Here is a 25449-nt window from a genome sequence, read left to right as displayed (position 1 = left end):
ACCTAGAGGGCAACATATACTGCTGTTAATATTATATCTTATATTCAAGAGCTTCGTTAACCAGATAATTAAATTTTTATGTACTTTAATGGAATATACTATCTTTATTAATTAAATGAATGATATTTTTGTATTTTGTTAAATTCAAATTTCACTTTGTGCCCAGAATGTGATTTTCAAATTAAAATTTATTTTGAGTTATTACTGGTATATGTTAGAATATACAGATGTTTTAAGAATATAATTTTTTTCACTCTTATGTATTGTTGCTGCAAAATGCTTGTGAGGAAGGCTGACACATGTAATGGTTTACTTCACAAAGGGAGTTATTAAATAACTGTAACATAGATATATTAAAAACTTTAATGAAGCCCGAAAAATTCCCATTTATTACTATGTTTAATATTTAACACTTAAAATTTAGTAGAATAATCACGATTTTCAGCCGTTACCTTCATTATAACCAGGCACAATTCAAGAGCGAACAATCAACTCTCACCATTTCAGCTTAAATGACAAATATGGAGAAATTTTAAGGCATTGGTAAATATTACAGAAAAGAATGGAAAAAAATACTAATCCGGAAAAGTTTTAAACATTTAAACGGAATTAGCAAAAATAAAATATAATATAATACACAAAACTCCCATTTAGCCCCATGTTAATAATGGGCTCAACTACTACTAGCGACGTTAGTTCATGAGCCACCGCGAGCTTCACTAAAAGTACGAGACAAGCCCAGGCAAAGAATGCCAGACCTATCTTTATGACTCTCGCCAAGACACTCTCCTTGTAACTACAGAGTTTTCCGAAGCCGGCCCACCTCTGACCTCCTCCTCGGTGGGCGGGACGCAGGCCGCCCACGGCCCCTCGCACTCCACCGTCTCCACGTCCACCGAGTCGCAGTCCTCCGCGGCCTCGTCCTCCTCGTCTGCCTGGTCGCCGCTGCCCGGCGCCTGCGAGTCTGCCTCCGGGAACCTGTGGCGCGCCTGGACACCCCTGCCGCAGCTCGCCGAGCAGGGCGACCAGCTGGACCAGGCGGCGAGGCGCCGGCAGGGCGCGGGCCCTCCCTGCACACCCGTGGCTCGTGTCAGGGCTCCGCGGCCCCAGCCTGGTCGCCGCTGCCCGGCGCCTGCGAGTCTGCCTCCGGGAACCTGTGGCGCGCCTGGACACCCCTGCCGCAGCTCGCCGAGCAGGGCGACCAGCTGGACCAGGCGGCGAGGCGCCGGCAGGGCGCGGGCCCTCCCTGCACACCCGGGGCTCGTGTCAAAGCTCCGCGGCCCCAGCCTGGTCGCCGCTGCCCGGCGCCTGCGAGTCTGCCTCCGGGAACCTGTGGCGCGCCTGGACACCCCTGCCGCAGCTCGCCGAGCAGGGCGACCAGCTGGACCAGGCGGCGAGGCGCCGGCAGGGCGCGGGCCCTCCCTGCACACCCATGGCTCGTGTCAGGGCTCCGCGGCCCCAGCCTGGTCGCCGCTGCCCGGCGCCTGCGAGTCTGCCTCCGAGAACCTGTGGCGCGCCTGGACACCCCTGCCGCAGCTCGCCGAGCAGGGCGACCAGCTGGACCAGGCGGCGAGGCGCCGGCAGGGCGCGGGCCCTCCCTGCACACCCATGGCTCGTGTCAGGGCTCCGCGGCCCCAGCCTGGTCGCCGCTGCCCGGCGCCTGCGAGTCTGCCTCCGGGAACCTGTGGCGCGCCTGGACACCCCTGCCGCAGCTCGCCGATCAGGGCGACCAGCTGGACCAGGCGGCTAGGCGCCGGCAGGGCGCGGGCCCTCCCTGCACACCCGTGGCTCGTGTCAGGGCTCCGCGGCCCCAGCCTGGTCGCCGCTGCCCGGCGCCTGCGAGTCTGCCTCCGGGAACCTGTGGCGCGCCTGGACACCCCTGCCGCAGCTCGCCGAGCAGGGCGACCAGCTGGACCAGGCGGCGAGGCGCCGGCAGGGCGCGGGCCCTCCCTGCACACCCATGGCTCGTGTCAGGGCTCCGCGGCCCCAGCCTGGTCGCCGCTGCCCGGCGCCTGCGAGTCTGCCTCCGGGAACCTGTGGCGCGCCTGGACACCCCTGCCGCAGCTCGCCGAGCAGGGCGACCAGCTGGACCAGGCGGCGAGGCGCCGGCAGGGCGCGGGCCCTCCCTGCACACCCGTGGCTCGTGTCAGGGCTCCGCGGCCCCAGCCTGGTCGCCGCTGCCCGGCGCCTGCGAGTCTGCCTCCGGGAACCTGTGGCGCGCCTGGACACCCCTGCCGCAGCTCGCCGAGCAGGGCGACCAGCTGGACCAGGCGGCGAGGCGCCGGCAGGGCGCGGGCCCTCCCTGCACACCCGGGGCTCGTGTCAAAGCTCCGCGGCCCCAGCCTGGTCGCCGCTGCCCGGCGCCTGCGAGTCTGCCTCCGGGAACCTGTGGCGCGCCTGGACACCCCTGCCGCAGCTCGCCGAGCAGGGCGACCAGCTGGACCAGGCGGCGAGGCGCCGGCAGGGCGCGGGCCCTCCCTGCACACCCATGGCTCGTGTCAGGGCTCCGCGGCCCCAGCCTGGTCGCCGCTGCCCGGCGCCTGCGAGTCTGCCTCCGAGAACCTGTGGCGCGCCTGGACACCCCTGCCGCAGCTCGCCGAGCAGGGCGACCAGCTGGACCAGGCGGCGAGGCGCCGGCAGGGCGCGGGCCCTCCCTGCACACCCATGGCTCGTGTCAGGGCTCCGCGGCCCCAGCCTGGTCGCCGCTGCCCGGCGCCTGCGAGTCTGCCTCCGGGAACCTGTGGCGCGCCTGGACACCCCTGCCGCAGCTCGCCGATCAGGGCGACCAGCTGGACCAGGCGGCTAGGCGCCGGCAGGGCGCGGGCCCTCCCTGCACACCCGTGGCTCGTGTCAGGGCTCCGCGGCCCCAGCCTGGTCGCCGCTGCCCGGCGCCTGCGAGTCTGCCTCCGGGAACCTGTGGCGCGCCTGGACACCCCTGCCGCAGCTCGCCGAGCAGGGCGACCAGCTGGACCAGGCGGCGAGGCGCCGGCAGGGCGCGGGCCCTCCCTGCACACCCATGGCTCGTGTCAGGGCTCCGCGGCCCCAGCCTGGTCGCCGCTGCCCGGCGCCTGCGAGTCTGCCTCCGGGAACCTGTGGCGCGCCTGGACACCCCTGCCGCAGCTCGCCGAGCAGGGCGACCAGCTGGACCAGGCGGCGAGGCGCCGGCAGGGCGCGGGCCCTCCCTGCACACCCGTGGCTCGTGTCAAAGCTCCGCGGCCCCAGCCTGGTCGCCGCTGCCCGGCGCCTGCGAGTCTGCCTCCGGGAACCTGTGGCGCGCCTGGACACCCCTGCCGCAGCTCGCCGAGCAGGGCGACCAGCTGGACCAGGCGGCGAGGCGCCGGCAGGGCGCGGGCCCTCCCTTCACACCCGTGGCTCGTGTCAGGGCTCCGCGGCCTCGCCAGCCTGGTCGCCGCTGCCCGGCGCCTGCGAGTCTGCCTCCGGGAACCTGTGGCGCGCCTGGACACCCCTGCCGCAGCTCGCCGAGCAGGGCGACCAGCTGGACCAGGCGGCTAGGCGCCGGCAGGGCGCGGGCCCTCCCTGCACACCCATGGCTCGTGTCAGGGCTCCGCGGCCCCAGCCTGGTCGCCGCTGCCCGGCGCCTGCGAGTCTGCCTCCGGGAACCTGTGGCGCGCCTGGACACCCCTGCCGCAGCTCGCCGAGCAGGGCGACCAGCTGGACCAGGCGGCGAGGCGCCGGCAGGGCGCGGGCCCTCCCTGCACACCGGTGGCTCGTGTCAGGGCTCCGCGGCCCCAGCCTGGTCGCCGCTGCCCGGCGCCTGCGAGTCTGCCTCCGGGAACCTGTGGCGCGCCTGGACACCCCTGCCGCAGCTCGCCGAGCAGGGCGACCAGCTGGACCAGGCGGCGAGGCGCCGGCAGGGCGCGGGCCCTCCCTGCACACCCGGGGCTCGTGGCACGTACACTGAGGGATTGTGCGGAGTCCGTGAGGGTGCTTTGAGGAATCTTTGAGGAAGATTTGAGGAACTAATGAGAAGTTAATGAGAAAAACCTGTGAAGCAATGTAAGAAAAGTTTAATCAAATAACAGCTTTTTCTGTAGCCAATTTTTCTGTCCTCTCCAACTGTCTTAGAAGACAGCTTATTTTAGAAAGTTAAAGTACATCTGTCTCAATCTTCTGGACAAGTCTAGTCACTGGTAGCAGAACGTGACTCTTGATAGAAATATGTTGTAAATATCACGATTACTACTATTTACAGTTTTTTAGACATAAATGTCGTTACTATTTTTGAAACAATCTACATTGTTAAAATCAACATACTAAATATCATTTGCATGTGTTATAATATCGTTTTTTTTTAGGTTTTAGGTCTCAGCATATTACCAAAGTCTACATTTTTGCCACTATTTAATACTTCTGTGTTTACCTCGATGTCATGAACACAACAATACGTTGGTATGGAATTTTCTTCACACCTTTATCGCACAGCTTTGCAATATGTTCTAACTCATTACAATATTGTATCACGCAATGAGCCATTGGTATAGATGCCATTGATTACTGATCTCATGATCCAGTTATTACACATAATCAGATCCCCATTCATGCAAAACATGTGAATTTGTATTCGTACCGACTGGATTCAACGTATATAATCGAAACCACTGGTAAATACGTTAGTCAAACCAACAACCATTTTCATTATATTTAACTGACGAGACATACTAATGGAAACACATCACTTGTAATCATATTTTACCTACTAGTCTTTATAAAAATAATTTATTCACATTATTTTCCATGTTATCATTCACTAGTATAAGTATTTTTTATAGCATTGGGTAAGACATAGGCTTTCGAGAAATAATATTTTTTTAATATGTCAGGGGTCACCAGAAAATACATCGTGCAGAGTGGTGTGTTCCAAGGAGGGGAATGGTTCGTGAATTTAAATATAATTGTTCTCAGATAAAAGTGTGTGGTGTGGAGGGGAATATGATGGTGATGTATGCTGTAAACGGCTATAATTTATAACAATTGAAATAAAAAAATTCAAATACAAAATCTGTAAGCTTGTGTAAGAATTACATCCTTGCTTTAGCAAGAAGAAATTCACAAGATTGTCGTGTGTAAGTGAAGTATCATGAATGAGTGAAATGAGTTAACAGACTGTTATGAGTGAATGAATTGTGTGTAGGAAGTTAATTTAGCATAATGAGTGCGAGAAAGGAGTGATGTGATTCAAGGAAATGAAGTGAATGTTGTAATAGAGTTGTTTGAGTGTTCTGAGTGAAATGAGTGATTTGATTGAGTGAATTAAGTGTAGTAGTTGAGTGATTTTTCTGTGTTGGTGATTCAGTTCTGTAGAGTGTAATTGATTAATTGTATTTATTTCATGTGTAAATAGAGAGAAGGAATTGAGTGCACTGTAATAAAACGAATGAAATTTTTCACTGCAAAATGAGTAAGTTAATTGAGTGACATGAGTGAAATGAGTGAAGATTTAATGGGTAAAGGTCTTTAAGACTTATAGTAAGAATGTAATTATATTTCAAGGAGAGCGTATTCCTTTGGCATTCATAAACATTACATACTTTGTTGGCTCTTAAAATCGAAGAATATTTTGGTTTTTTTTATAAATGTTTGCGACTATTGAAACCAGGTGTTTGAGCATTTATCGAGGACTCTTAGTCACCTACTTAGACTAAAGTGTTGAGTATGACCTCTGAGGGGCTCGTTATTTTCTCATTGGTCAATCTTAAATTGATAGAGAAAAAAAAAACAGTAAAATATATATAAAAATAAATAAAGTTGATGTTTTGTCAGGAATTTTATACCTCTGAGCATGAATACAGGTAAAGCCCAGGACGCATGGAATTCAGTCCTTTAGCTTTGATGGTGTGTGGGTTGTCTGGTTTGACTAGTTGTTGCATAAGTTTAGCGACTATTCTTGAGAATACAATGACATCTATAATATAAGCTGCAGCGATTTCAATGATCGAAGCGTCTTAAAATTGGTAATTTTACATCACCGAAATTTGCCTACCATGGTTATGCCATAAACTTGAATGTATGCAGATATGTGATACACAATTATAATAATAACTATGAATGTGGTACATAACAGTGCAGCATGTGTTTTAGTCATTTTATACACTATAGAAACTATAAAAGGTACATTATGTATTGCAAATGACTTGTTGCACATTCATCAGACCTAATTTTAACCTCTGTGGAAAGGCATTTGCATACATGTTTAATGCAAATCATCATGAAATATCTACCACTCTCCATTTAATGATGCACAACTCCTTGGCGTGTAAAAAAATGTGTTAAAACAATTTGTCGTCTTGATCAACTCAAAAAGCACGACAAAATATGCAAAGTTACAAACTAGAAAGTTATAAAGTTTAGCAATGTCACATATTTGTTGCACATTAATATATATTCATATGACCAGCCAATGCGTCCTTCAGTTCGGCTGTTGTTTTGGTAGGGTGTAGATCATTCCCTTCTCTACATAACCAAAAATTTAGTAGATGTTAGTCAAAATGCATTTCCAATTGCTACCTCAATGTAAATTACACCAAATTTAGCTGAAATATCGAAGTAGCGACGTCGCCAGCTACAAATATTCTAGTAGTAGCTGCACCAAGAGATCGGGCAACACACCCTTTAATAGTCTTTTGTTTCCGATAGCGTGATGGCATTTGCAGCGAGACGCCAACTGGCCCGTCGCTCTATGTCAACACATATATTGTTTTTAATTAGGTATTTCTGATTTATTCCCGAATTCCTGTGTTAATTAATACAGGTTTATCAAATGGTGGCTAACTTGACATTGGCTGTTTACCCATCTCCTCTCAAGAAACCCTAAGCCAGGAGGAATATTTATATACTTCTTTCCATCATTTATTATTTTATAACAGTAAACCATCTTATTTTCCAGAACATATTGTCATTAATTTTTCGTCTCCTGGAGGTAGCTATCTTGGTTTTGTATCTTGAGTACTACCATATTTTCGTAATTTGGATGCTTTCATATTAGTTTCTTAGGTTTATTTCTGGAGTTTGCCAGAATTGCTCTGTCTCATGCAAAAATATTGATTATCCCATAACGTACCAGTGTTATTTAAAAAAATTATAGTAAAAATCTATGAAGTATTTTTACAAAATATATTAGAAGCCATGTGATTTGAACCATGAAAGGTCGGACGTCTAGCTTGGAAAAGTGACGCCTTTGACCACACAGGGATCGATATATATATAAGATATACTAAGAATTACGAAATGTATATATAGTATAATCCTGAATTTATCGACAAACTTCAGATTCATTACATAAAATTCAGTTTAAAACTTTATTACGACTTATGATCAAAAATGCTTTCCAAGACGGACATACTCATTTGAAGTTGTAGCTGAACCAATAGTTTTTTAAATTATAAAGAAACTATTTATGATAAAACCTCAAGTATCTGCGTAATGTTTAATTGACCAAAGGTCTATAAACACTGTCAATCTTTTCGCTGAAGTGAAATTATAAAATGGAATTTTTTTAGGATACAATTTTTATTTTCCATACATTTTGGTGACGTGGAGAAAAAATTAGATTTTTAAAGGCTGATATTTAATATACACATATAAAAATAACGAATAAGGTTGCTTCCTTGTACTACACTATATCCTTCAGTTTCCACGAGAACATAAAATAAAATTTAGGGCGAAATACTGCGACGCCAGGCAGGTGTGTAACTCTCAAACACTCAGTTTGAAACAACTGCCTAAAATCAATAGCTTTGATTGTTAAGGGATAAATATGTAAATGAAGGTATTTGTAAGAAAAAATTTAACAAATAATTAAAATAAATTAACTGCAGACGTAACTTAAAAACCATAAGTTTTATTAAACAACACAAGAGAAAAATGTAATCGCAACTTTGTTTGTGAGGAAATATACGTATTATCATAAATTGTTCCTTGTTAATCAAAGCAGGTTTTACCTTTAGTTCCTCAGTTAACAAAACACTTAATTCACGCGAACACACATATATAAGAAATTACATTTTTCAGCCTGTCCACCAACTCATTTTAATACCTGTTCTTTTCTCTCGTTATTTATACCCTTAGAGGCAACATTATAGAAAACGATGTATTTTTGATCACCATACTCATATCAACAACGCAGAAGGGGAAAAAAAATGTTCTGTATTCTATTATGGTATAATTTTTTAGAATTAAAATTGCGGAATATTTTACAATTCGAAAGGGTGGAATATGAAATGGTGAAATTATCTAGAATATAAACAAGCAGCAGGGGTCAGGGTCAGTGTTAACAAAGGTCAATGCCAATTTTATTAACATAGGTGTAAAATATACAAAATGGTGGTTGACAATCCTAATTAACCTGTGAATTCTAGGGATAGAATTCCCTAACAATACTTTTGAAACATTAACCTTTATTTTAATTATTATAAATCAATAGGCAATTTTATTTTAAAAGCTAAGGATTGTAGCTGATAATCGTTAACTTTGACCAATCTAATAATTAAATAACAAAGGTGCACCATAAGGTGATCATATAAATAATTATTACCCAGAAATATTTTTTTGTGCTTGGTTGCCTACGAATCTTAATTCGATATTGAAACGTTATTGAAAAAATTAACCTAGTGCATGCTATGTCACTGTGCATTTGTTATAGGGGTCTCCCGTCACCCGTAATGATCTAAAACTGAGACATGTCAGTTTTTTTACCGGGTTTGTCTTGTGCCTGGTGGATTCACCACCCAGCGATACACCGGTGTCGCTTCACTAACCCTTGGGAGTAAAGCTTATCCGCCTAGCTATGAACAGCTTCGCTCAGAATACTCCAGATCATTTAACGGCCAAAGAAGCCGGAAGTCCCGACCACATGGTGAGGTTTGACTACAATATTCTAGTCAGAACGTCCGTTGAGGAATGGGGTGTATAAACCGCCTGCCTTCGAGAAGAAGAAGCATTCCGACCACCAGCGAGCAAGAACGATGCGCCGCTACCGCCTGCCTTCGCCCGTGACGTCACGCTTCCCAGTCTCCCGAAGCCTTGGAACTGGGACTCCGACTTCAAGCAGTGGTAAGCCGCAAACCCCCAAACATACAAGATGTATCAATGTGCGAGACGGTCTTGTAGTTTGACGTCTCGGAAGGTGTACTCGCTCCCGGAGTATTGACAGTAGCGATTCGCGAAGTGAGTCATCGAGTTGAACTTGGGATTGTAGCGTTTAGAAGTCCGGGCTGGGATGACGACGAGGGCGTGGCATGGTAGCTGGTAATTGTCGTCAATGTGGTAATAAAATTACTCCTGCGAAGAGTGTGTTGCGTTAATAGTAATGGCAGGTTTTAACGCAAGTGTTGTTGCCTTGCCGCACACGTCACACGTGATAGAGCTTCAGTGACCTGATCTGAACGTGTTTTGTTCATCAAGTTTGAGATAGATTGGATGTGTCGATGTGTCCTGTCGTCCTGGCATCTTGGAACAACTGGGTGAATAAGTTTGCTCGTGAGCGAGTGGAGTATAAGGGAGCGGCGAGGGGCAGTAGTGCGCTAAGCAAGACTTGGCCTCGCTTGGAGAACTCGAACCACACCGGAGGTGTGCCCTGTGTCCTGCTATCTTGTTACAGCTGAGGGAACGAGTTGGTTCGAGAGCGAGCAGTGACGGCGATCAACGACGAGGAGCTTCGTCACCCGAACGAGTCTTGTACTCGGTTGATCCACTCGTTCCACTAACGACAGTTTATAAAGTGAATTACAATATTGACAGTGATGCTTTTAGTAACACAATTAAAAATTTACCAGTTGTAGAGTTTTTGCCTTTTTTAAATTTTAATTTCTGACCCGGAAGCGGGCCGGTGGTCACCAGGATTTGAACACCGCACAGAAAGACTCAAGACTTCGCTCTGCGATGCGTAACCTCCCCTCCACGTCTTCTGCGGCGCCAGCGCGATTTCTGGGTATAAATAGCATTCGCGAGCTTGGAAACGTCTTCTTCTGCGAAAGCTCACCGAAGTGGCAACATGCTCATAAGTTGAGAGTCAGTAATATTTGCCGTCGGCAGCGCGAGGGCGGCGTGCTACGTAAGTGTTAAAGACATGTACTGTAACTTCTCGGCCTTGGTAAAATTTTTCTTTCAGCACCGCCGTTTGGAAAATTCTCTTTTATCATACTTACGTTGGGACATGATTTTAACTTTGGCTTAGATCTTAATGTTTGTTGATATAAAATTTTTGGGGCGCAGATGCGAGTCTACTTAAGTTTTTTTTGTGGTTGTCACGGTGGTCCTCGCATGTTTAGAGATTACGTTAGCGTTTGCACATCCGGCCTAATTCATGTTAATCATTAAGTTAATTTGTTGACGAGGTTGTAGCACCTCCTTATAGGCCAGTCAACAAGAGGAGAATTAAGCACTTTTTACCAGCAGACCTGAAAACATGATATAAGGGTAATTCGATGATGCTGATACGAATGGTGCTAATTTTTTTTTGCAATCGGACGTGAAGTTTTTGAAGAAAAGGTTAAACATTGGTTTGAATCAGTTTCTCTCATAATCTGGGCATTTAATCGAAAAACGTTTCAAACAAAAATGGTGGAGAATTAAAAAAATGCATAACAAATGTTCTCATATCCATCTTGGTATTTGCAAACATGAACGAAAAATATTGGAGAGAAAGTAGTAAACCGTAATTGTAAAAGTGGGGCTAGTGTGCTTGCGAGCGTACGTGTGCACTAAAAACAAACGAGGCGTTTTTGGCTATTCTCGGTCCTCTCCGTCATGACTAGAGAATGCGAGTGAGAGACGAAACCGTCTGTTCCCTCTTTCTATTTTCTCACGCGTTAGCGAGTATTATTCGTCTTTGGCCGTCGAGTGTCGAGCGTTATATAAATCTATATATTTCGGCGTATAAACGTGCCGTTTTAAAATGGAATCGTGAGCTTTATGACACGCCGTTTTTTTATTTATTGTAAAAAATAGTGAGCCATAAATAAATAAAAAAAAACAATATTTCATTTTGAAGGAAACTAATAGTTTCCGAAACCATTATTCTTCAGTCAAGAGTAAAAATGATGAAATTATTTTGTGTCTGGACATAAAAATAATTGATATAATTAATTGATATATATATTTTTTCCTCACAAAAAAATTATTTTATTATAAAATTATGTACGTATTCTTTTTAAGGTGCAATTTAAAATTGTAATATTATTACTATTAAATTACTTATTTTATATAATTTAAATTTCAGATTTTTTGCCTCATAAATATTTATTTATATATACAATTGAATACATATTTACAAAAGAAGAATTTTATGTCTATAAATAAAATTAATTTTAAATACACGAAAGGAGACCAAAAACGTGGAATTGATGTATTGTCTAGACACAATTTTAGTTCATTTTTATAATGGTATAAGAAAATATTAATGCATTTTTTTCAGCTTCAAAGTCATTAAAATTGCAGGAAAAAAATTGAATGGGCAACAAAATAATTGGAATTTAATTTGAGGATTAAAATTATTGGAAATATTATCAATAAAAAAACGTGATAGTCCTATGAACAAGGTGACCGACCAGAAACGAAGCGCTCATGATTCGTGTATCTTATTCTTTTAGTTTCGTGTAGAAATTGTTATTACTGTTATTTTTCCATTTTGCAGTATTGTGTATTGAAGGGTTGGACGCTTTGGAGCAGAAAATTCGTTGCTGACACGCTTCAGCTCTGGGAAGTAAAAGGAAACGCACTGGGACGTGCATGCTTGCAGGCACGCCGAATGTTAGACAATCTGCTTGAGCAAGCACCTTCATATGAAGATTCGCCTTGCTATCCCTTATTATAGTCACTGTAATTTGTAATTGTTTGTGTTGGTGGCCACGATTTTAACTCTACATTTAATCATTTAATTCTGCGTACAAATATTTTTGTTAAGATTTTGTTAGGCCATGTAATTAATGTTGTGGTAACTAAAATGGCATTCAATACACAAATATATTTGTGCTTTTGTAATCTCTTGTGACACTGTACATTATTCGCATTATAGTCATTATTTATATATGCATATGTATATTGCATTTTGAACCAGAGTAATGCTGCAGTATGAGCATGTCTGTTATTACTAACTGGTATTAAAACAAAAGCATGTTCCATTCCTGCATTTTGCTATGGTAACGTTCACATCCTGACATGTGTTCTTCACCACAGCTTGAGGAAGCAAGTTAAAGGAACAAACTGGAGGTTCGGACGCTTTCTGTTTTCTTAGGACGCCACTGGATGGACAGGTGTTTTGTCCACACACCCCCAACCCCCCACCCCCCACCCCCCAACCCCCGGAGAAGAGTCACTACTGGTAATAAATTTGAATATGTAGGCTATATATTATTGCCATATTTATATTTGATAGTAAATCTTATGTGTAACTACTGATGGTTTTCCCAATAATTACCGCTGTTTGATAAGCTAAATAAATTATATAATTGGTTCATACTATAGACTTTTTTGCCTATGGTTTTAGTATACTTACTGTATTCAAGAATGAATTAATATATAAGATGTTATAAGGAATTTGGCTGAGAATACGCAATTTTATCATAGAAATTCGATATGCCTGTTATTGGATCTAATTCTATTTTATTTCTTGATAAAACCATTCAATAAATGTAAGAATGTTATGACGCCGTTTATAACTATGTTAAGTTTGACCTGTTCGTGCAATACGTTTTGTAATAAATATATGATGACACTGCACACATATTTCTATCTCTGAAGTCGTTGTAAACCCACGTAGTGCAGCAACACGTTAACGAGCAAGACCAGCACCTGGAACTATGAAGAAGGGGAGATGCTACCTTCTGGTTGCCCTCGGCCTTGCAGGTCTCCACCTGTCCCTCGCAGATGTCCGTCTGCTGGACGATGGGCGCGCCCGGCTGTGACATGCACCACTTGCGAGTGTGCGGGTGCTGGTAGCTGCGTGTGCGCGTGTGGTGACCTTGACCGCAGGTGACCGAGCAGCTGGACCATCCTGACCAGTCAGTGACGGCGCAGCGCGGGTCAGTGGCCGCCAGACGCGGCCGGTCCCTGCGCAGCAGCACACAGTGCATCAGGACACTAGCACTGCTAGCACTAGCTCACCATGCATCAGGACAATAGCACTGCTAGCACTAGCTCAACATGCATCAGGACACTAGCACTGCTAGCACTAGCTCATCATGCATCAGGACACTAGCACTGCTAGCACTAGCTCACCATGCATCAGGACACTAGCACTGCTAGCACTAGCTCACCATGCATCAGGACACTAGCACTGCTACCACTAGCTCACCATGCATCAGGACACTAGCACTGCTAGCACTAGCTCACCATGCATCAGAACACTAGTACTGCTATCACTAGCTCATCATGCATCAGGGTACTAGCACTGTTAGAACTAGCTCATCATGCATCAGGACACTAGCACTGCTACCACTAGCTCAACATGCATCAGGACACTAGCAGTGCTAGCACTAGCTCACCATGCATCAGGACACTTGCTCACCATGCATCAGGACATCAGCACTGCTACCACTAGATCACCGTGCATCAGGACATCAGCAGTGGTAGCACTAGCTCACCATGCATCAGGACACTAGCACTGCTACCACTAGCTCACCATGCATCAGGACATTAGCACTGCTAGCACTAGCTCACCATGCATCAGGACACTTGCTTACCATGCATCAGGACATCAGCACTGCTACCACTAGCTCACCAGGCATCAGGACACTAGCTCTGCTAGCACTATCTCACTGTGCATCAGGAAGGACACTAATACTGCTATCACCAATTCACCATGCATCAGGATAATATTACTGCAAGCAATTGTTCACCATTATAAAGGTAAATGATTGCGCTCTTATAGATATATTATATTTTATACTAAATATTTATTTTGTTTATTCTTTTTTTTACCTTGCCTTACATGTATTTAACGCAATTGATCTTTATAATTCCTTACTGCACTAAAATATGTTTCCCTGCAGTTATTTCTCTGAGCATTGGGCTTGTTTAATTATTCATATTTAGTTTGAACCCACCAATGTTAATTTATGTTTTTAAGCTTACATTGTGTTATAAGAGGTTGTAGTTACAAGGCTGATTGCTATTGACGGTAAGGCCCTTCACTCTGACTAGATATTTTATTTTGTCGGTGTTGTTTTCATTTTCACACCATATATTTAAGGGTCGTGGACAGAACTTAAAATAAGTTACAATCTTGGAAAACGGGAGTAACTGTTCCATAGTCGTACCGAAAGGATATATTCAAACTAGCTCCTGCATGGAAGACTTCTTGTTGAGTTCAAGATACTTATTGTAAGCAGTGGAAGCCATTCTTATATTGATCGACGAATATCTGCAACATATATATTTATAATTCTCTACTATTACAAAAAATAAAAGAAGTTGAAGGAAGTGTCATTCAGCGGACTTTCTACGTTGTTATAAGTAGAGTTAGACATAATTGAAGAATAATTACAGAACTTCCTAGAAAAAACAATATTCTCTGAAACCAAATGAATAAACCATGTAAACGCCACATTTTTGTTTTTCTAGTGAATATATTATATTGAAAGTTGATTAAAATACTTATGTTGACTCCCTTAAAATAAATGAAAAATACCAAATCTGAAAATATGTGTTTTATGTAAATATCAATAAATGTTTCTTATACGAAAAACAAAAACACTTTGGCAAATATTTATTTTCCCAATTTAATTAAATTAGCTAAGAAAATTCGGATTCATTGTGAACATACTGTGACTATTCCGTCTTATTCCTTATGAAACAGCCAGTTTTAAAAGTATTAAAATAAGTATTTAATTTTTTTGAAAAGACATTACCTTGGTAAGTAGTAAGTAAAAGTTTTTTTTTTCAACACGAATAACATATACGAACAAAAAGTATTTATGAAACATGTGCGGATTTGGTGTTATTTCTTAACGCAATTATTTTCGTACCTAATACGAATGTGTTTTAAAACAGTTATTTAATCAATAATGGAGAATGAACAGAAAATGAAATTCACGCTAATGAATATGTAAAATAACGTAACAAGAACACAGGTGCTGTACCGGCACGTGAGCAGACTCGCGAAGCAGACGCTGCGGGAGGTTAAGGGTATGCGACACCTCAGCGTGTCGGCCTTGTCGGGGTCGACGTAGAACCTCTGACGCAGTCGCTCGCCTCTGCCGCAGGTGACGGAGCACGACGTCCACTGCGACCAGTTGGTCACCGAGCACTCTGCAAGCCACCAATCACAGCAAGTGCACCACTTAGTGGCGTGTGCAGACATACAGCACTTGAACAAGGCCTGTTGTAGAATACCTATTGGTAGAGACCTGCAACATTCGCGGATTCATTTCGTTAAATGCTACAATTCAAATAATTATACCTAAGCGCTGCTTCTACCACTGGTTCACTGTTAATCTGGAGGACTGAGGGCCAATTAGAAACCCTCGCTCAAAGAAGTGTCTAATCACAGGCCACCCAGTCGAGACGACTCACAAGTCAGCAGCCAATGAACAGGTGGCATTTGCCCGAGTGTGTAGAGTGTAGTAGAGTCTATCCTGGAGTTCACTGAATCCGCGAATTTTGCAGGTCTCTACCTATTGGGTATGTGGGTGCACAGCAGCGTACTTCAAAAACAATGTGATCTCAAAATAAAAAAGTAGTGTCAATTGAAGCATAATTTTACAAAATATTGTACAAAGTAGGTGATACCTATGATGTAGCCTATATTGACATAAAAATTCAGCAAGTAAAGTATTTAGCAGTAAAAAACCATTAAAATTCATAAAAAAAGTGTGTAAAATTTAACTGACATCTATATATTTATTTCGAATTGATCAATTTATTTAAGCAAGATAGTAGGCTTTCAGATAAGGTCACAATTATAAATTGAAGGATAAATATGTAGATGATAATTCTATATTCTTGATAAACCTCTAATTATTTTATTTCACTTACAATGGGAGGGCACAACTCGGGAAATTCACTTTGGAATGAGACTAAGTTTATCAGTATTATACCTTTAGTAGTTTCACCACTAAAAATAACAAAGTGGACTGGCCTGCCAATTCTGAAAAAAATCTTTAAATATATAAGTAAAAATTATATATTACTTTAATTTCACCTTTAGCCAACGGCGTAGTGCCTTAGGTGATTAAGAACTTGCTTGCTACTTAGAAGCTAGGGTTTCTTATCTCACTCACGGAACTTCTTTTTAATAACAAAAAAATCCTAATTTTACTGCTTAAAATAGTTTAAAATTTATACATAAATATATATATATATTTAAATAATTTAAACTTATAATATTAATAGTTATTTAAATTAAAGTTGTAATTAGTGATTTCAAACGTGTTATAATTAATGTTTTTAATACAATATTTCAGTTTTTCAATTTATATTCAAAAAGATTTCGAAAATTCTATTAGAATATTGTGAAAATTAAATAAAATAATAGTAATTTAACAAATATTCAAAATATATTTTTTTTTTGTTTCTGCATTAAAGCACTTCTTAATTGTATCTAATCCTAATGGTGGATTAAAAAAAAGTAAGTTAATACAATATGTATAAAAGATGTGATGTCCTTTTTGTGAATTTTATAAAAATTTTAGAAAATTATTTTTGTTCATATCAAATATTTTAATTGAATAACAGAAAATTTTACTAACGATTGAGTAAATCTTTTAGACTATTCTTAATAAAGAATATGTAGAACTAAAAGTCATGCAATATTTTTGATGGGTGTAATTTTTTCGAGTATTGAATGCATTGAATATATTGTTTCAATCAAAGTTAATCTAATATTACATATCTTGTTTACAGTGTTAAGTGTAAAAATTACAATAATCTCATTTTGGCAAAAAATAATTTAATTATATTATAATTAAAAAAATCTATGTTGAGCCATAAGTATAAAGTTGAGGAAACATAAGCTTGGACCAGGGAGTAAAATATATTTTTATAGATTATATATGTCATAGAGTATGTTATAAAAAATAAATAATTAACTTTCCTGTGTATAAACTAATACCAGCCAAGTACCTGATCACGAAAAAAATTTAATTGCATAAGCCTACTGAAAATATGGTTCTATATTACCTATCTGAGAAAAATAACTGTATACAAAATTATTCTAAACACCCAAAATAGTTCGAATACTCACACCTTTAGGATATATATCTTTAGGTTTAAATATGTTTTCATTTTATTTTTAAAATAACTTTGGCGTATTTTTTTTTCAAATATGTAGCTAATATAAAGAAAACCAAAATAAATAACTTTTATTTTGTAAAATTAAATAAAAAAAACTTAATTATTTTCTTAAAAAATACCAATTAAATAATAAAATTGCATAAATTTTAGAATATATTTTAGTATTTACAGTTACTTTTGATCAAAAGGAGTCAATCTCTTTTGATTAAAAGAATCATTAAATATTGTAATACAGATATTGAATTGAAAAATATTTTATTTTTAAGATTCTGAACCAAATCTTTATTAGTAAATGCTATTTTTATAAATAAATTGAGGGTAAAAAAAATCTCGTTACTATTCCTCATAGTTAGCCAAACTTATAACAGCTCTCAGACTGGGCCATTTCTCCATAAAAATAATATAAATACACCCCTGACCAAATTCGGGAAGTGTGCAAAAGTAAATAGCAAAGTAATCAAAATTGAAGGATGCGCGATTATTAGTGAGATATGAAAAGTAGGCCTACCTAATTCAAAGCCAACAAATTATTTTAATTCATGAAATTTATTTTATCAGGTGGAAACGCGGGATTAAATACACGAACATGGCAATGTTTATGGCGCATGAATAATAATAAAAAAATTACAGCTAAATATGACCAGTTAAAAATTTTTTTTTGCTAAGACTAAGTACAAAATGATTACGCGCGTGATCTATAAAAAAGAAAGAGGCTGCCATCATAGAAGCAGAAGAATAGAGACTTATAACCATGCGAAATTAACTTTACAATTAATTTTATAATTTTATAAGGACATATGATAAAGTCCTTTAAATATGTAACAAGAGTGCTGGAGCGCGGATAAGCAAAAACACCAGTTTAAATTCTACAAATTTAAAGCGAGACATTTTGCTGGCCAGCAACAGTTTCTCGAAAAAAATGGTCATATTCACACACAGTTCTGTACTACGCTGATAGTTCTACGATTCACGTTGAGGAAGTTTAGGTGGAGTGACGTGACTGACGGAGCACTGGGAAAAAGTTAAAGCGGTAAACACATGGGTAAGCTGCGGTGCGAAGGCGTAGCAAGGTTTTTAAACGGCGATACACTTACTTTCAGACTAGGGCTGTCAGCGCGGTGCAGAGCGTACTTACGAACCGTAGCATGGTTCGTCTACTTCTTACGCTCTCACACTTCATGATCCTTGATTAGCCTGCTTGCGAGTAGAGCCATGGCGAAGTCAACTTAGCCCTCAGTGAACTGCATCACCAGTGCACAGGCCACGCCACCTCGTGAATAGCCGATGCGCTGGCACCATAAACTCTCGAACCTACTCGTACAGTCCTAAACCGCCGTGCAGCTCCCAAACAGTTAAACACATTTCACGTGGACTAAACGAAAGGCACTAACAGTAAAACGTTTCTACTCGCGCTGCGCGAGGTTCCACGCGCGGAGACCGATGTGTACAGTCCGGCCGGCGCGACTCGACTCCCTGGTCCAGTCTCTCTCTCTCTCTTGCCACCGCTGCGCACGAGCGCTAGTGTTACAAGTCACGTGATGAAGATTCGTATCAAAGGTCTCTCATGTAGAATACATAATCAAAAAGTAATCTGCCTCTCACACGGATAATTATAAATTATAATAAAAATATTGCGAAAGACTGATATAAAATGTTACAAACTTACACACCAGTTAAAACTACAAAATATAAATCTTTTAGCGCCTGCCGGCAATATAGCCAACCTTAGGTATGCAAAAGCGCAAGGAATGTAGTGAAATAGAATACTAAAGGTCGAATTGCAGCCTTGAAGTCTTGTTACGCAGGTTGGTACTGCGTAACGAGGAAACTCGCCCCTGCGGGCTAGTGGGATACCACCCGCCATACACTGCACGGACTCGGCGCGCGAATTTCAATTGATGCGCGTTGGATAGCAGATCCTCGGGTCCACTCGTGCCGAATCGCCTTTGATCGGAGCACGTGGACGTGGTCGGAAGTTTCCGAGCCGCGTTTCCGATTCAGGATGTCCAGAATATTCCTCGCTGTTTTAGTATGGAGCGCAGCGAGTATATAAGCAGGCTGCTAGCACGAGTTCCACAGAGTCTTCTCTCAACCGGCTGCGTGAATAATGCGGTGACCACGACCCGCACCTGCGATCATCGACGCCGAAAGGCTGCCCGCTGAGGTCTTCAAGCTGCGCATGGATGCCGAAAAAGGCGGTAAGAGAGGCCGCAAATTATACAAGTCAGTTACGGACTTGGTAATAATTCAGTGGTAGCCCAGAAACAATTTGCAAGTTGGCACGGGACTTCGGAAGTAAAAAGTAGGTGTCGGACTTTGCAGTAAAATGACCAAGGGGAACATAGAAAATTCCGCCGAGGGTCATGAAGTGGTTTGCGACTAGGAGCATAACAGAGTTCTGCTCAGCAATACTTTAAAAAAAAATATATTTTCTCGTTCTATTAATACGGCGAAAATAAAAGGAGTTACTACTTGATTAAAACATTAAGGGCGTAGTGCAGTGGCATTAGCGGGACTACCAGTCGTGGCGTTTAAGACTACCAATGAACATAAACAAGGAGGTAAATTTTTAATGAAAAACTGTTTTAAAATAATTTCAAGCAACAGCATGTTAGGTGATTCGTCTCCAATTTTCTGCACTAGTATAGTGTTCGTTTTATTACCAAATAGTGTGAATTAAGAGCCGGCGAAAATGTGCAAGTATCAGGGAATCAGCACGGCGGCAGAGGTAGAATAAAGACATTCGCTCCGTCGATGTTTCCGGTCCGACTGGGGTGATCAGGTCAAGGATCAACGGAAATAAAAAACACTCGCCGCTATCACTTAAACGACACTGAAGATTTTAGCCAATTTTATTTGGGGAGAAGTGTTGAAATTTAAATTGTGTTAGAAATATCTCGTTCCTAAGTCTCTGGTACTGTTAAAACAATGTCTAATTTTGATCTGTAATTGACGGTTTAAGTATTTTGTATAAAAAAGAATTTGTAATTATAACTAAAAGAAAAGGGTCCAGTTAGAATTATTTATTGAGGAATAATTCGTGTAGTTATGAGAAAATGTTTAAAAAAGTAGTGAATGGTACGTAATTTTGTATAAGTTTATTTCAGGTGTTTTGTTGGTAATCGCTGGAACATGAATTGTAGCAGTAATGTGTAACAGCCAACATAATAAGAAAATTTATATTAATGTATGAGGATTATATGTGTTTGTATAATGTGTGAATAAATTTCTGTACATGCCGTACTAAATATGTGTTATACATTGCTCTGTGTTTCCTTAAGCTCTTGTTGCCATTCTAATTTCCAACGACTAGGTAACAGTCTTATAGACTTATAGCTTCGTAGCCAAGAAGCCTGTAGCCCAATGTTCTCGTAGCCTGTTACCATGAGGCCTCGTAGATGCATAGACTCATAGTCCTTTTTCTTAATAGTATTTAGTCTGGTAGTCCTGTAGCCTTGTAGGTTTGTAGCTTCGTAGCCAGTTAGATCCGTGTAGACTCTTGGCCTTGTAGCCTCGTAGTCTTTTCGTCTTGTAGTTAAATGTTGCTGGAGCTGTTGGAGCTCTATCGTATCGAATCATATAACCGATCGTATCCCTGTGGCGAGATCGTAAACCTGTAGCGAGATCGTATCCCTGAGGCCAGATCGTATCCCTGCGAGTAGATCGTATTCTTGTGGTGAGATAGTATCCTTGTGGCGAGAACGTATCTTTATTACGAGATCGTATCACACCTAGTTCAATTTTCGTCCTTATGTTCTTTTTTTTGTCAAATGAGTGTTTTGTGTGTGCAATGAGTGTTCGTGGCGTGTTCGTTGTGTGTCCAGTATGTGTATTGTGGATTCGTTGCATGTTCATTGCGTGTCCTGTGTGTGTTCTGCGTGTCCATTGTGTACTGTGTCCATTGCTTATCATTTGTGAGTTTTGTGTGTCCTTTTATTTTGTTGATTGTGCTTCCATTTGTGCTTCCTTTTCGTTGATTGTACTTCTGATTTAAATGTGCTTCCTTTTTTTTGAATGTGCATCGTTAAGTTTGTAGTTAGGTCATGATTGATCTCGTGGTTCGGAGATGTCTATTGTTAACGCCTGAAATAGAACATGACTTAATTAAAATGTTGTTTCAGTATCGACGAAAATTATGTCTTGGTTTGGAGACGCTTGGCCAATACACCTAACATTGAACATGACGTGGCCTCGTGGTCCGGACACGCTTGGCCTATGTGCATGATTTTGTACATGAACTGTTTAAAATGTTCGCCGAGTATCGACGAAAAATACCTCTTTGCTACTGACTGGATGTGTTTGACCACCTGCTGGGTGCATCTGGCTACAAACGGGATGTGGTTGTCCACCTACTGGACGTACATTCCTGGTCACTGAATAAACGTGCCTTGCCACCGACTGGGCAGGCCTTGCCAACCTTCACGATGTCTCTGTCCAACTGACTGGACGTGCGTGTCTGGCCAACCGACTGACATTCATAGCTTACATCAAGCCGTGGCCGATCACCGATTACGTGCCTGGCCACTGAATTTACATGTCTGACCACCAACTGCATGTACCTTGCCACCAACTAGGCATGTTAGTCTGACCACAAACTGGAAGTACCTAACCATCAACTGGCCGTGTCTGGTTCATCGACTGTCATGTGGAAATGCACTGAAAACTAATTTAAAGGCAAGTAAACTAATCGCTTTGCCTTCTAAGAAGACTGTAGGAATCGAGATAAACTAGTTATTTGCCTTGTTTAATTTCTGTAATAAGTTTTTTTTTAATTTGTTATTTTTTTATTATTTTAATTTAATAATGTTTATCGCTTCAAGCAAGAGTCGAACAAAGGATGAATGGCGATAGTTCAATCGTTATTTTAACAAGTAATTTTTTGAACGATTTTTGGAATTTTTCTCGTATTTCTATTTCAAAATTTTCAGAAAATCAAGAAGGCGACCAAGATGGCTGACAAAACAGCGGGCACTACGGTAGTAAAAACTACTGCACTATGACCGACAACAATTAAACTAATATGACGACAGCCCCCTCTAGCAGACAAAAATGAGTTGGCTACCTCCACAAGACGACAGCAAGATAACGGTCCCATGATGGCTGCCAAAACGTCATACTGGCTGGAGTAATATTTGCCTAGGCATTAGTGGTGGGAGGTCAGTCTGCCGGTGTCTTCCGTGGAGAAGGGATCCGTCGACATTTTTAATCGAATGACCTCGTCGGATTCTATGCGAGGACGCCATGACACAAGTAAGTTTTTTTTTAAAGATTTTATAAAATTAATTATTTGGGTGTTTTAAAATCCATCCAGTTAAAATCGGATAGTAAATTCAGATTTACAAGATAGTGACCAATATAAAAAATTTTAATTTTTAAAATAAAATTTTAGTAATAACATATTTTTCATACTTAAATTTCTTACCCTTTATAGAAGAATAATAATTACGGATTTTCAAGATGGCGACCGTAATGACAAGTGCAATGGTGACGTCATAATACAAGATGGCAGAAATTTTATTAAAAAATGTTACATACTTTTTTATGAATTTTAAACTTTTTAATCTAGCATAAAAATTACTTATTTGTAAAGGTGGCGGCCGTAACGAAAAGTGCAACGGTAACAGCCGAGGTCATGGTTAAAGTTAAAACTCCCTTCAAGAGGATCCTTGGTGGTTTGCTTATGGGTAATTTAAGTCTAAATGAGGACATTTAGAATTTTTGAACTTTTTTTTTTAAAAAGAAATGAGAATTTTCCCTCAAAACGGTAACTTTTCCCTCGAAATAGGGATTTTTTTTGTTTTAGGATTTTTGAGGAATTCTGAGTCATATTTGAGGAATTTTGATGAAGTTTGACACCAAAATTGGCTGCCGTGACATCACAATTCAAGATGGTCGACCCCATCTTCAATACTCGACCCAGAATTTAACGCTCGGAGCCCATTTCCTATATTACTAATAAATAGGTACATGTAAATTAAAGTCAGGGTAAAAATAATAAATAAAATTGCCTCGTGACACAATAACAATATAAAAGAAGGATATTTTAAAATTCAAGTCACCTTGTAAATCTTTGTTATACACACGGCATCTATCGCAACAACAAATGAGCTAAAACACGTCCACACGAAGTAATTCTGAATAATAAATAGATCAAGAAATACTAAAATTAAACACCCACTTTCCAATAGCTGGTGGGTGGGGGGAGGGAAATATATTTGTATAAATCATGCTAATGCACCATCTTTTCGAGATTACTGAAACTTCCACAGATGGTAGCACCGTGGTTGCAGCCACATTTCCGTTTTAATCGACTTACATTCCATTCACGAATTTACTCTTACCAAATGCGGTATACCAAAGCTTAGATGTTGAAACATTAAAATAACTGATTTATGCATTGAAGGTTTTAAACTATATAATACTAATCAAATTTTAAAAATTAACTTTTTAAAACAATTTCATGTGAAATTTAACATAATACTCGTAACTAATTTGCTTGTTAAGGAGTAGAAAGGACACACACACAAATGTATGCAACACATTTCCACACACAAGCACGCAAAAACACATCCGAAAACAAAAATTATATTCAATTCAAAGTCTTTCATGCGAAGCGTAGTAGATATGCAAACATGAAAGAACTTTGTTTGCAGCAATAAAGCTACGTGTGCCATATTAAATACACACACACAGCAGGTTTAGTATGTTCGGTTTGTAGCTGCAGGGCCATTTGTTTGGTGTTATTTATATTCTTTAAATTTTAAAATATAAACGATAGTTTGAGCAAGGGTTTTTCACGTGTAATTAGTTATTTTTAAAAAGTCAGGACATATTCATTATTAATTTTTTTGCCTGATTTGTGATCACGCAGAAGAAGGTATTTGGAGTGTTTCAACACACAGCAATGCAAAAGAATGTGTGTTCTATAGCCAACAATGATTAATGAAATGACGTAATAATAAAAGAGAAGTGTGAATTGGAGTGGTGTGGCAGCTGAGTGACGGAGTAAAGCCACGGAGACTGTCAGTGTGCAGAGACGGGGCCACGCGCACAGACGGAGCGGCAACAAGGGGACAGCTCACCCTCGTCACCGCTCTGCAGCAGCGGCTCGGCGCAGTTCTTCTTCTCGTACAGTCGCTGCCGCGTGAGGTAGAGGTTGGCCAGCGGCTTCAGCTCCCCGCCTGAAGGGTCGTAGAAGGGCGACGCCGGCTCACTCGGCGCGCTGGAAGTGATCTTGCTGATGGGCGCCGCTGGGATGGAGGGCGAGTCATCTGACTTGGGGAGAGAAACATTCAGTCGGCAGCCAGCAGGCGATGGCCCGCCTCACAACGTCTGCATGCGTTGCTTAAGCGAGCTTCACAAGATACCGATTTCGTTAGCAGTTTTCATACCGGTTTTTCTGTTAGCGCGCCTGCTCTCGTGTACGTGACATTTAACACCCCATTCAAGGTGTCTGGCTCTGAGTATAAAAGTTTTCAAAGCTGAAGTCTTAGCCAAAACCGTAACAGACCGTGTTCTATTTTTTCTGCTATAACCACAAGCCGAATTCGTCAAGATGGTGGACCGACGTTTAGCAATATAAACCCATATGTAGTCCCTTTTGTAAATGCTAGGGGACGTAAGTAACGCAATGGTATGCCAAATTGACTTTTATGATGGTAAAACTACAATTTTTACTATCGCGTTTTCAGAAAGTAAGGATGTCGCCGACCTCCGGGTTTAATATATGAAATTTTTTTATTAATATGGATCGAATAAAGCTCTTTAATTGATTGTATATTACTTTGATCAGCAATATTTTTTAAACTATTTTTATTAGTCACAAACCTTTTAGCCGATACATATGATATTCAAGATGGCGGCTAATATGGCGGACTATATAATGAATGATGATATGTTGATTGACCCTTATGCTCCCTAGCAAATTAAATAAGAGCAAAATGGTGGTGCACGCCAGCACACTCTAGCTGAAGAATAGAGGATCTGATATTTCGGCTTACATGGCGGTACAAATGTCCCAGCATGCATATTTACTCCTAGGTAGTATCTGTTGGCTTTTTTTTAATGATTTGTAAACAGTTGTTTTTAAATTTTTTTATAGGTGCATATGTCGCAGATCAAAACGAGGACCGTTTTGCGATGCCCAAATATTTCCATAAATTTGATACAAATAAGTTAATATATAATTTTTATTTTCCCAAA

This window comes from Bacillus rossius, chromosome 5 (genome assembly GCF_032445375.1).
Source record: "Bacillus rossius redtenbacheri isolate Brsri chromosome 5, Brsri_v3, whole genome shotgun sequence".
NCBI lineage: Eukaryota > Metazoa > Arthropoda > Insecta > Phasmatodea > Bacillidae > Bacillus > Bacillus rossius.
This window is presented reverse-complemented; position numbering follows the sequence as displayed.